The following is a 13406-nucleotide window of genomic DNA, read 5'->3' on the forward strand; positions in this document are numbered from 1 at the left end:
ATTAGATAATTAATTAAAACCCAGTATACAATCGAGAATTTTTAAAAGGTGCTATTAATAAATACACTAGGACAATGGGTATAAAGGGTCACCTGGGAACTTGTTTAAAATGCATATTCTTGGGCACTACCCCAGACCTGCTAAATCAGAAGCTCTGGTGGTGAAGTCCAGCAATCTGTGTGTTAGCAAGCCCTCCAGGGGATGCTGACACAAATTCAAGTTTGAGAACAACTGGTTTAATGTATCCCTCCCCACAGTGCACTCTGGAACTCGAGTCCTGATAGATGCTACCCACACACAAGGTTTCTGCTCTCATACCATGAAGACTGCCCACTGCAGCACACTATGTCTCCCTGGAAACGAAACAAGCACATTACTAATAAAGGCTCCATCAAGTCTGCAAAGTTACTTGTTTTACTTTGCTTAAGCCAATGTTTCCTAAATATCCGATGACAAATCTTTATTTTCTTTTAGATGTATTGCTTATTTACATCCTGTAGAATGCACTTTGAGAATTGCTGGTCTAATAAAAGGATTAAAGCAAAATATCAAAAAAATGATTCTTCTGATGGCACTAGTGTTGTTACTGATGACTCTAGTTTTCTCTTTATTTTCACTCTCAATCTTACTGTTCTTCAAACAACAAAATGTAAAGTTGACATCCAGACACACATGGACTAACCTTTAATTCTAGGCCAATGCCCAGGGTCTTTAAGGCTTCTGCTTGTAGATAAAAATATGTGCTGGAAACCTTCGCACATGTACCAATCCAAGTCTTTCTCTAAAGGACAAATAACAGGTTTCAGACATGTGCATTGCCAATTCACTCACAGTATGCTACTCCAGTTACAGCTGAGTTTTACCTCCTCTACTCACCGTGCGCTGCCCCACAGTAACCGGTTTCACCTAACTTACCCACTGTGTGCTGCCCCACAGTTACAGCTGTGTTTTACCTAATTTATTCACTGTAAGCTATTCCACAGCTACGGTTGTGTTTTATACATTATGAGTGGAATGCTTTTTTGTATCCCTGAATAGGGTTCCTATCTCATATTCTCTTGTTTCCAACCTGGCATATTTGTCCGCAAAAGCTAAAGCTAAAGATTAGTTTTATAACTGATCAGATTTTATATTTTAAGTTATCTATTTTTCCTGAAATATTAATGTAAAAGGTAAAAAAATGAAGAGTCACCATGTTAAACAATTGAAGAAGTATTAAAATGCATCCATGAACAATGCCCAGTAGAATCCCAAATGAGGAATGCTCAGTGCTCAGCCACTGCTGCTTCCACTGCTTGGTCTGACTCACAGAGAAAGGCCACAGTGAGTGTTTGGAAAAGAAATGAAAAAAGCCAGGATAAAAACAAACAAAAAGCCAGGATGCAGTGGTCCAGGTGGACAGGAAAGCACACCCCAAAACAAAGTGCTCAGTGGCATCCTGCTTTCCTACAAGTGGTTCTATGTTCTAGGGAGAAAATGAAAGCAAAGAAACCAATACTTATGGAGCTCTGCCTAGGTACCAGGTGCGTGCTAGGTATTGTAAACAGGTTATTTTCTTCCATCCTCAAAACTACCCTGAGAGGTCGTGAAGAAATCTGCCACCAGGATAGACAAGAGCTCCACATTTAAACAGAACTACCAGTTAAAGCAAATGCTGAAATCTGTGAAGACTCTTATGTTTTATCCCTCCCTTCTAGACAAATGCTGTACTTTTTGAAAAGTAGGTTATCAGTCTTTTTACACAGAGCTTCTAAAGTCTGTTGCTATGACTCCAAGGTCCCCTCTTCCTGCAGAATGTCATAGGACTGCTACTCCTCTCCCTTCCCTATGTCACAAGGCCTCCCCACCCCACTGACTAACCCAATTTCTGGAGAAGGTCTTAGGTTGTCCATGAGTAAAATAGAAAGCCTGTAATTTGATGCATCTCTCAAGCTGAAGTTGAGGGAATTCAGCTCTTCAGCCTGTGTACGTGCGTCTCTTCCTCCTGAACATGCTCTAACTGCGTTAAATCAAAGTCTGGGTTCCTCGTCCATGTAACAAACGGTATCACCACTTTCATTTTACAGAGGAAGAAACTAAGGTCAAAGAGGTGACTATAAGACACCTGACATTTGACTTGGGGCACCTGAAGTTCCTGCGGCTATTTAAGTTCAAACTATGCATTTTAACTATTTACAAAGTTCAAGTCCAAATTAATCAGGCTTTACCCCAATAAAATTTAATTAAAATTAATCAGGTTTTAGCCTAATAAAAATAGTCACTGTTAAAGGTTAAACAGGAACAGAAGTTGGCATTAGGCTCTCTGTTATTCACCAGAGAATGTCAATGTGTCCCACACAGACAGTTCACTAACATTCACACACGTCTACTTCACGTGTGTGCCTCAGAGCTCCTCGTGCAGAAGGACTGTCATCAGTCTGGTTTCAGGCTCGAGCATCTGGTCCTAGGACATCAGTCACAGAAATAAAAAGCATCAGAGAGACTTCACCTCAGATTCTTCTTAATAGTGGTTAATTATACGCACTCACTGGATTAATGAAAGAGACTACCTTTCAAAGCACACCCAGGCTGAGGCTATTTAAGGGAAAATAACCTTCCCTATTCTAAAAGGCTGTGTTCAAAATTCAATGTGAGAAATGGATTTCTAAAAGTTGAATGTCCAGTTTAACTCTCCTAATCTGACAATTCCAGCTGAATCTTTTCAGAAAATAGCATTTTCCTTTAAAGCACAGAGAATCATATTCATAACAGGTGATAAATATAGAACAGGAAAATATATGCCAAAAGATAAGAAGAGATGTGCTTCTTTTGTTATTGTTATTTTTTTGCATAATAGTTGCTCCACTGGAAAAACAAGTCGACAATAAGGAGGGTAAAAAGGACATGCTTTATGACTCTTGCTTCCAATGTCTCCACCAATGAAACCCACTGTAATTCCACTGTGGATGGCCTGCCTGCTTAAAATCCTGGCAACTTATCTAGAGTCTATTTTATTATTTTTTAAATTTTATTTTTGTTTAAAATTAGAGTCTATTTTAATATTCCATTCCACATCCCAAGTCATGAAGGTGAGAGCCATGACTGAAGAATCCTTAGCACACGTGAAGAGCTTACCAAGTTTTTAAGTCCCCGGTTAATGGCTTATATTTTAATATAGGAATAGCCTCATGCTTAAAATTTCCTTAGATCTCTGCAGAAAACAGAAACAAGTTACTAAAAAGATAGCTTTAGCCCCAGTCAGTTTGCCTCAGTGGTTAGAACGTCAGCAAGCGGACTAAAGGGCCCTGAGTGGATTCGATTCCAGCCAAGGGCACATACCTCAGTTGCAGGCTCGGTCCCTGTCCCTGACAGGTGTGAATGCCGGAGGCAGCCAACTGATGCCTCTCTCTCACATCAATGTTTCTCACTCTCTCTGAAAAGCAATGGGAAAAAGTCCTCAGGCAAGGATTAAAAATAATAAAACAAAGATAGCTTTACATCTCCCCAAATACATTTCCAAGCATGTTCTGGAAGTATAATGAACCAAACTGTGAGTGCCAGAACCAATAATGGTAACATTTTGGGAAAATTATATAAACTAGAACATTCTGATTAACCTTTTTGTTGCCTTTCCATTCAAAATTACTCTGTAGCTAAAACAGTGCCTAGAATATAGTAAACACTGAATAAATGTCTGTCAAATGAATAAACTTTTATTTCAAATCACTTTTTAATTGTTTCAAATCAACCCTACAGTCAAATATATCCACTTTTCTCTGCACCCAAAACACACTTTGGAATTAAAAAGATCTGTATTTATTGGAATCAGCAATGCCTAAGGTCCACACCCTACTTTTCTGTGCCTGAATAATACTCTAAAACAGCTTTACTTATGAAATTATAAAAGGACTACTTTTTATTTTTAATCAAACGTATAGGGTTTTGGAATGGCCAAATGCTGAGTACAAGTCATCCCAAAGTCTTCAATTCCAAGTCTTCTCAGGGGCTGGTACCTATAATTCTGGTTCTCTCTCTCTCTTACACACACAAGAGAAAAGTATTGTCTTTTAAAAGTATTGTCTTTTAAAAATTTTTACAAATGCCTTTGTTTGCCTATATATTTCCCCTAATTGTTACACCAATAATATTATTTACAAATGAGCCACGTTTTGCAAATGAGAACACAACGGCAATTTCCTGGAATTCAGGTCTAACACCTGGTCCACTGATCTGTCCACTTTTTACTGATACTGAAATAAAAATTTAGCCAGTGCTATATAACTATATAACCCTAAGAATTTGTTATTTATTCTAAATTCTATCCTTAAAAAAATATAAAAATGAATTACCTAATACTCTTAACATACTCATAAATGTAAAAATACAGAAGCATGCTATATATTTTCCTTTAAACATATCTCCTGCTTCAGTAGTACATGTAGGTGGAGTTATTTTCTTCTAAGTAATCAATACTTCATACCTTTGTTTAGTACCTTTAAATAATATGTAGGCATTTACTGTAGAAATGATTTTATTTGCAAATAATATATAGACATTCTACCCATAAATCTGATTTTCCAAAAGCAATTATCTTTTTAAAAGAAAACCACATGAAAATTTTTAAAACACTCTGGATTCCTCTGCTTCTAAATCAATGCTGAGCTGGAAAAAAATAAAGCTTGTTCTGCCAGGAATCTCAAGTTAGAATTTTCTCCAAAGTGGAAATTATAGAGAGGAGTGCATTTCACCAACAGACTATTAGGCTCTCACCCCAACACCCACAACTGGCTATCCGAACAGCTGAATCACGTCAAAACAGTCTAAGAGATTTGGGCTTCAATATATGAGGCCATTATGTTCTTCTAAGATGTTAATAAAACAAAAGGGAAACGCTTGAAACCCCAACAAAAGATACTTGATGCTAATTTTCACTCAGATTAATACCTTGTTGTATCTCCATTTTTATAATGTTAAAAGGGAATATTTTTACTGAAAATTTTATTTGATATGTCACTTGTCATGAAACTTGTCATCAGTTATTACATAAATGCTGCCCGGTGCCATTGTCCAAGTGGCATGACCATTTTATGTCCACATTTCACTCCTATATTTACAGAATTTTCATGATTTACCTAAGGTTTAACATTAAGATGCAATCTGGCATCCAAAATACGTTGTTTTGCAGATAGCAATGTAGAAGAGATGTTTTTAATAGCCTTTTCATCTGCATCACCTTATGTAAAAAATAAATCAATAATTTAGACACTCCAAGTCTCTAAGGAGATTTTCCAATGCTCTCGCAGAAACGGTTACAGTAAGACTGCCGGGAACAACTTCCATGTCCATGTCCTGCTGTAACTTCTGTGCCACCTGCTTGCCAGCTGCTTCCCTTTGCATGCAAAAGGGGCTCAGATGAGAGGAATGTTTTGCTTAACTCCTCTGATGTCCTGAACTTTGTGTAATTCTTCACTGCCCTTAAACCCGTTTCTTATAAACTTAGCTTGTCGTTTGTTTGGTCTCTTCAACTCTCTTCACTGCATCAATAGGTTTACTCCACAGCTCTCGCTGGTACCGGATGGGTTGATTTCTGTGTTTTTCAAATTCAAATGAATTCTCCACTGGAAGGTCTTTAGCAGCTGCTTTATGGAATGCTTTAGTCCATTTGACCTTTTGAGGATTGCACTTGTTTTTCAAGTTTTTATGACACTTGAATTTACAGAATCTGAACACCATGCCTCACTGCAGACAAACACCAGGCCACGGCCAGGGTACATGGGGCCGAACAGAAATAACACCTGTGGATATGCATGTTGAAATCGCTTGGGGACCCACCAACCAAATGCCAATAAAAAGTATTAAGTCTTGATGGAAAAAGGTGAAGATTTTTAACCAAGAGGGAACATTTATATTTATATATTTCTCTAAATTCAGAGATTTTTAAATTTTTATTTATTTTTATTTATTTATTTTTAAAATATATCTTTATTGATTTCAGAGAGAGGAAAGGAGAGGGGGAGAGAGAGATAGAAACATCAATCATGAGAGAGTCATTGATCGGCTAGCCCGCAACTCGGGCATGTGCCCTGACCGGGAATCGAACCCTGATCGCCTGGATCCTAGGTCGACGCTCAACCGCTGAGCCACGCCTGGCCAGGCCAGAGATTTAAAAAAAAAATTTTTTTTTTTAACAGTTTATTGAGATTTAATTCACATCATGTACAGCTGACCCACTTAAAATGTTCAGTTCACTGGCTTTTACCGTATTCATAGGTAAGTGCTTTTATCACCACTATCAATTTTTAAAAAATTTATCTTTAGCGTTGAAAGTATTACAGATGTCCCACTCTTTTTCCCCCATAGCTCCCCTCCATCCCGAATCCGAGCCCCCGTCCCCGCCTCTGCCAAGGCCTTCCCCATACTATTGTCTGTGTCCACAGGTTATGCATTTATGCACATGAATTCTTTGATTAATCTCTCCCCACCCGCCCACTCATCCCCACCTTCCCTCAGATTTCTCAGTCCGTTCCATGCTTCTATGTCTCTGGATCTGTTTTGTTCATCAGTTTATTTTGTTCCTTAGATTCCACATGAGTGAGATCATGTGATACTTGTCTTTCTCTGACTGGCTCATTTCACTTAGCATAATGCTCTCTCGTTCCCTCCATGCTGTCCCAAAGACGGATAAGAGATCCATTTTTTTACAGCTGCGTAGTATTCCATTGTGTAAATGTCCCACAGCTTTTTTATCCACTCATCTACTGATGGGCACTTGGGCTGTTTCCAGATCTTAGCTATTATAAATTGTGCTGCTAAGAACATAGGAGTGCAAATGTTACTTCTGATTGGTGTTTCAGAATTCCCAGGATATATTCCTAGAAGTGGGGTCACTGGGTCCAAACGCAGTTCCATAGTTAATTTTTTGAGGAATCTCCATACTGTTTTCCATAGTGGCTGCACCAGTCAGCTTTCCCACCAGCAGTGCACTAGGGCTCCTTTTTCTCCATATCCTCACCAGCACTTGTCATTTGTGGATGGTAGCCATTCTGACAAGTGTGAGATAATATCTTATTGTCATTTTAATTTGCATCTCTCAGATGCTTAGTGACTTTGAGCATTTTTTTCATCTGTCCCTTAGCCATTTGTATGTCCACTTTGGAGAATTGTCTATTTAGGTCCTTTGCCCATTTTTTAATTGGGTTGTCTTCCATTTGTTAAGCTTGTATGAGTTCCTTGTACATTTTGGATATTAACTCATCAGATGTGTCATTGGCAAATATGTTCTCTCATACAGTGGGCTCCCTTTTTGTTTTGCTGGTTTCTTTTGCTGTGCAGAAGCTTTTTATTTTTATGTAATCCCATTTATTTATTTTCTCCTTTGTTTCTCTTGACCTAGGAGATGTATCGGCAAACACTGCTACAAGAGATGGCTGAGATTTTGCTGCCTATGTTTTCCTCTAGGATTTTTATGGTTTCACGTCTTACATTTAAGTCTTTTATGCATTTTGAGTTTATTCTTGTGTATGGTATAAGTTGATGGTCTAGTTTCATTTTTTTTGCATGTACCTGTCCAATTTTCCCGACAGCATTTATTGAAGAGACTATCTTTACTCCATTGTATGTTCTTGCCTCTGTCAAATATTAATGAACATAATGGCGTGGGTCAATTTCTGGTGTCTCTGTTCTGTTCTGTTGATCTATATGCCTGTTCTTGTGCCAGTACCAGCCTATTTTGATGACAATGGTTTTGTAGTATAGTTTAAAAAGCCATCTATACAAAGCCATCTATACAATGGCTTTTTAGTATAGATCCGGTATTGCGATCCCTCCAACTTTGTTCTTCTTTCTCAAGATTGCTGTGACTATTCAGGGTCTTTTTTGGTTCCATATACATTTTTGGAGTATTTGTTCTAGGTCTGTGAAATATGCTGTTGGTATTTTAATAGGGATTGCACTAAACATATCGATTGCTTTGGGTAGTATGGACATTTTAATAATGTTAATCCTTCCAATCCATGAACTCGGTACATTCTTCCACTTGTTTATATCTTCTTCTATTTCTTTTTGCAACGTCCAGTAGTTTATGAGTACAGGTCTTTTACATCGTTGGTTAAGTTTATTCCTAAGTATCTTAATTTTTTTGTTGTAATGGTAAATGGGATTTTTTTTTTTAGTGTCTCTTCCTGAGAGATCACTATTGGTATATGAAAATGCCATCGATTTCTGGGTGTTAATTTTGTATCCTGCTACATTGCCAAATTCATTTATTAAATCTAGTAGTTTTTTGGTGGAGTCTTTAGGATTTTCTATGTACAATATCATGTCATCTTTAAATAATGACAGTTTTACTTCCTCTTTTCCAACTTGGATGCCTTTTATGTTTTCTTCTTGTCTGATCGCTGTGGCAAGGATTTCCAGTACTATGTTGAATAATAGTGGTGAAAGTGGACACCCATCTTGTTCCTGTTCTTAGGGGAAATGCTTTTAATTTTTGCCCATAAAGTATGATGTTGGCTGCAAGTTTGTCATATATGGCCTTTATTACGTTGAGGTATGATCCCTCTATTCCCACTTTGCTGAGAGTTATCAAAAATGGGTGTTGAATTTTGTCAAATGATTTTTCTGGGTCTATTGATATGTTCATGTGATTTTTGCCTTTCAGTTTGTTTATGTGATGTATCACGTTTATTGATTTGCAAATATCGTACCAGCCTCGAATCCCTGGAATAAATCCCACTTGGTCATGATGTATGATCCTTTTAATATATTGCTGGATCTGATTTGCTAATATTTTGTTGAGGATTTTAGTATCTATGTTCATCAAGGATATTGGCCTGTAATTCTCCTTCTTTGTAGTGTCTTTATCTGGTTTTGGAATCAGGATAATGCTGACCTCATAAAAAGAGCTTGGAAGTGTTCCTTCCTTTTGGATTTTTTGCAATAGTTTGAAGAGGATAAGTGCTAGTTCTTCTTTGAGTACTTGGTAAGATTCCCCTGTGAAGCCATCCAGACCAGGACTTTTGTGTGCTGGGAGTTCTTCTATTACTGCTTCAATCTCATCAGTTGCCATTGGCCCATTCAGGTTCTATGATTGTTCCTGACTTAACTTTGGAAGATTGTATTTTCCTACAAATTTGTCCATTTCACCCATATTATCCAGCTTGTTGGCATATAGTTGTTCACAGTATTTTCTTACAATCCTTTGTATTTCTGTGGTGTCAATTGTTACTTCACCTCTTTCATTTCTAGTTTTATTTGGCTTCTCTCTTTGTTTTTTTGATGAGTCTGGCTAAAGATTCATCAATCTTGTTTATCTTTTCAAAGAGCCAGTTCTTGGTTTCATTGATCATTTGTTTTTGTTTTGTGTGGTTTTTTTTTAGTCTCTATGTCATTTATTTCTGCTCTAATCTTTATTATTTCCTTTCTTCTACTTACTCTGGGCTTTTCTTATTGTTCTCTTTCTAAGTCTTTAAGTTGTAGGGTTAGTTGATTAAAAGTTTTTCTTGTTTTTTGAGGTAGGCCTGCAGTGCTATGAACTTCCCTCTGGGGACTGCTTTCATTGTGTCCCATAGATTTGGGGTTGTTGTGTGTTCATTTTCATTTGTTTCCAGGAAGTTTTTTATTTCTTCCTTGATCTTATTGGTAACCCATTCATAGTTTAATAACATGCTATTTAAGCCTCCAAGTGTTTGAATATTTTTGAGCGTTTTTACCGTTGTTGATTTCTAATTTCATGCCATTGTGATCCAGGAAGATGACTGATATGATTCCAGTCTTCTTGAACTTGTAGAAACTTGTTTCATGCCCTAACATTTGGTCTATCTTTGAGAATGTCCTATGTACACTTGAGAATAATGTATATTCTGCAGCTTTGGGGTGAAATGTTCTATAACTGTCAATTAAATCCATCTGATCTAGTGTGTCATTTAGGGTCACTGTTTCCTTGCTAATTTTTGTCTTGAAGATCTATCTAGTGATGTCAGTGGGGTGTAAAAGTCCCCTTCTATGATTGTATTGCTTTCCATCTCTTTCTTTAAGTCCTCCAGAAGGTTTTTGTTATATACTGGGGTGCTCCTATATTGGGTGTGTATATGTTTATAAGGGTTATATCCTCTTGTTGTATCCATCCCTTTAATATTATGAAGTGGCCTTCTTTGTCTCTTTTTATGGCCTTCATTTTGAAGTCTATTTTGTCATATATGAGTATTGCTATCTCTGCTTTCTTTTTTCATTTCCATTTGCATGGAAACATTTTTTCCATTCCCTCACTCTCATCCTGTGTGAGTCTTTTGTTCTGAGGTGGGTCTCTTGTAGACAGCATATATATGGGTCATGTTTTAACCATTCAGTTACCTTATATCTTTTGATTGGAGCACTTAATCCATTTACATTCATAGTTATTATTCACAGGAACTTATTTATTGCTACTGTTCTTTTTTTATTTTATTTTTAAAATATTACAGATGTCCCTTTTTCTCCCCAATGACCCGTTCCAACCCGTCCCATCCCCCTCCCCACCCCTCTCCCCACCATTGTCCGTGTCCTTGAGTTGTGCATATATGCATATAAATTCTTTGGTTACTCTCTCCCCCTCCACCCACCCGCCCTCCTCCATCCCTCTAACATTCGTCAGTCTCATCTATGCTTCCATGTCACTGAATCTATTCTGTTCATCAGTTTATTAAGTTCTTTAGATTCCACATATAAGCGAGATCATGTGATGTTTGTCTTTTGCTGCCTGGCTTATTTCACTTAGCATAATTTTCTCCAGGTCCATCCATACTGTCCCAAAGGGTACGAGATTCTTCTTCTTTATGGCTGCGTAGTATTCCATGGTGTAAATGTCCCACAGCTTTTTTATCCACTCATCTACTGATGGGCACTTGGGCTGTTTCCAGATCTTAGCTATTGTAAACTGTGCTGCTATGAACATCGGGGTACATATATTCTTTCTGATTAATGTTTCAGGATCCTTAGGATACATTCCTAGGAGTGGAATCACTGGGTCAAAAGGTAGCGCCATTTCTAATTTTTTGAGGAACCTCCATATTGTTTTCCATAGTGGTTGCACCAGTCTGCATTCCCACCAGGAGTGTACTCGGGTTCCCCTTTCTCCACAAACTCGCCAGCACATATTGTTTGTTGATTTGTTGATGGAGCCATTCTGACAGGTGTGAAGTGATACCTCATTGTGGTTTTAATTTGCATGTCTCTGATGATTAGCGACGTTGAGCATTTTCTCCTGTGTCTTTTGGCCATTCGTATGTCCTCGTTGGAGAAGTGTCTATTCAAGTCCTTTGCCCATTTCTTAATTGGGTTGTTTGTCTTCCTCTTGTTGAGTAATATGAGTCCTTTGTACACTGGAAATTAGCTATTATTATTCTTTATGCCTGTGTTGTTCCCTCTCTCTACTTCTTCTTCTTACAGCAGTCACTTTAACATTTCTTAAAGTGGTGGTTTGGTGGTACTGAACTCCTTTTGCCTTTTTTAGTCTGGGAAGCTCCTTCTATTTCACCATCTATTTTGAATGATAGTCTTGCTGGATAGAGTAGTCTTGGTTTCATTACCTTGTTTTGCATTACCTTGACTACTTCATGCCTTTCCCTTCTGGCCTGTAGAGTTTCTGAGGAGAAATCAGCTGACAGCCTTATGGGAGCTCCTTTGTAAGAAACAGATTGCTTTTCTCTTGCTGCCTTTAAGATTCTCTCTTTGTCTTAAATTTTTGGTATTTTAATTATGATGTGTCGGCATGGGCCTCTTTGGGTTCTTCTTGCTGAGATGCTCTGTTCCCCCTGAAGTTGTGTGACTTTTTCCTTGAACAGGTTAGGGAAGTTTTCTGCCATTATTTCTTCAAACAAGTTCTCTATCCCTTGCTTACTTTCTTCCCCTTCTGGCACTCCCTGTGATGCAAATATTGTTACATTTCATGTTGAGTATGATGTTGGCTGTAGGTTTGTCATATGGCTTTTATTATGTTGACATATGATCCCTCTAATCCTACTTTGCTGAGTTTTTATCGAAAATGGGTGTTGGATTTTGTCAAATGCTTTTCCTGGGTCTATTGATATGATTATGTGATTTTTGTCTTTCAATTTATGTGATGTATCACATTTTGTCTTTCAATTTATGTGATGTATCACATTTATTGATTTGCAAATATTGTACCATGTTGTCCCACAACTCCCTTAAACTGTCCTCCTGTTTTTTAATTGTTTTCTCTTTTTGGTTCTCTGATTTTTTTCTACTGTCATCTAATTCATTAATCCGATCCTCAGCTTCCACTAATCTGGGGTTTATTCCTTCCAATGTATTTTTTATTTCTCCTATGTCATTCTTAATTTTCTTCATAGTTTTTGTATCTTTTCTCATGCTGTTGAGCATCCTTACAACCAGTATTCTGAACTCTATTATCTGATAGATTGCTTATCTCCATTTCATTTATCACTTCTTCTGGAGAATTCTCTTGTTCTTTCATTTGGGCTTTTTGTCTCCCTATTTTGGCTGCCTGTTTGGGTTTGTTTCTATGCATTAGATAGATCTGCTAGGACTCCCAGTCTTTTTGGAGGGTCTCTGGTGCATGCCAATGTCAGACTTTGTTTGTGACTGGCCTTGAGTACCCTGTTTGGAGCTATCAACAATCCATAGATTGTGTTTCCCTCTGCTGGGGCTGGGTGCATTTGGACAGGAACAGGATGCACACCAAAGTCTGCCTTTCCAAGCCCCAGGTCCAGAAGTAGGTCAGGCAAAGACCCAAATCTCCCAGTGAACCGCCTTTGCCTGTAGGCTGATTAACCTGATTCTCTTAATGAGCCAAAAGCTGTAGACCACAGCAAGAAATAAACTCCACAGCGTGGGGTCAGAAGTTTAACAATGGGTGGGGAAACTGCTTCCCCCTCAGGCAAAAGCTGCAGTATGATGTCCTCTGCAGTATGGGGGAATGACTCAGCATAGGCATCCAGATGGCTGCCCTCTGAGCTCTATCCCCAGAGCCAGCACCTCTAGATTCTCCTAGATCTAGTCCACTCTGCCCTCCCTCCACCAGAGCCCAAGGTGATTGGCTGCACATGAAATTTTATGTGTTGGCCTTGCTTTATGAGGGTGCCTACATTTCTAGCCATCTCTCCCTGGCAGAGAGAAACCCTGGTGCTTTTCACAGTCAGTTATTATGTGGGCACCTTTCTCAGTTCTGATGCTCTGGGCTGGGGAGCCTAGCTTGTGGTTTAGGCCCCAGAGTTATCCGTGGAAATCCCCCACAGCTGAGATATCCCTCCAGAACTTCATCTGCTGCCTGTGGGATCTTGGCCAGCCCTCTTGTGCCTCTGCACTTCCTAATTGTCTCTATGTGGTCTCCACTTTAGGTCCCTGGTTATGAGGGTGCTCTCCAGCTAGTTTTCTGTTGATTATTCAGGGTGGTTTTTCTATATATTAGT

General features: G+C 38.4%; 1 protein-coding gene and 1 pseudogene across 2 annotated transcripts in view; both read right to left on the reverse strand.

The window, feature by feature from the left end:
* Positions 1 to 13406, reverse strand: part of JHY (junctional cadherin complex regulator) — a 102211-nt gene that overhangs the window by 83490 nt on the left and 5315 nt on the right. The window contains exon 3 of the mRNA XM_081122757.1: positions 683 to 781. The gene's annotated coding sequence lies outside the window, so the exon portion shown is untranslated. The remainder of the gene's footprint in view (positions 1 to 682; positions 782 to 13406) is intronic.
* Positions 2384 to 5788, reverse strand: LOC308549747 (putative ribosome biogenesis protein RLP24 pseudogene; annotated as a pseudogene). Its single transcript has 2 exons — positions 5293 to 5788; positions 2384 to 2443 (listed from the first exon to the last, which is right to left on the reverse strand). The product of its transcript is annotated as a putative ribosome biogenesis protein RLP24 pseudogene (transcript).

This window comes from Miniopterus schreibersii (assembly GCF_964146895.1).
Source record: "Miniopterus schreibersii genome assembly, chromosome: 20".
NCBI classification, from domain to species: domain Eukaryota; kingdom Metazoa; phylum Chordata; class Mammalia; order Chiroptera; family Miniopteridae; genus Miniopterus; species Miniopterus schreibersii.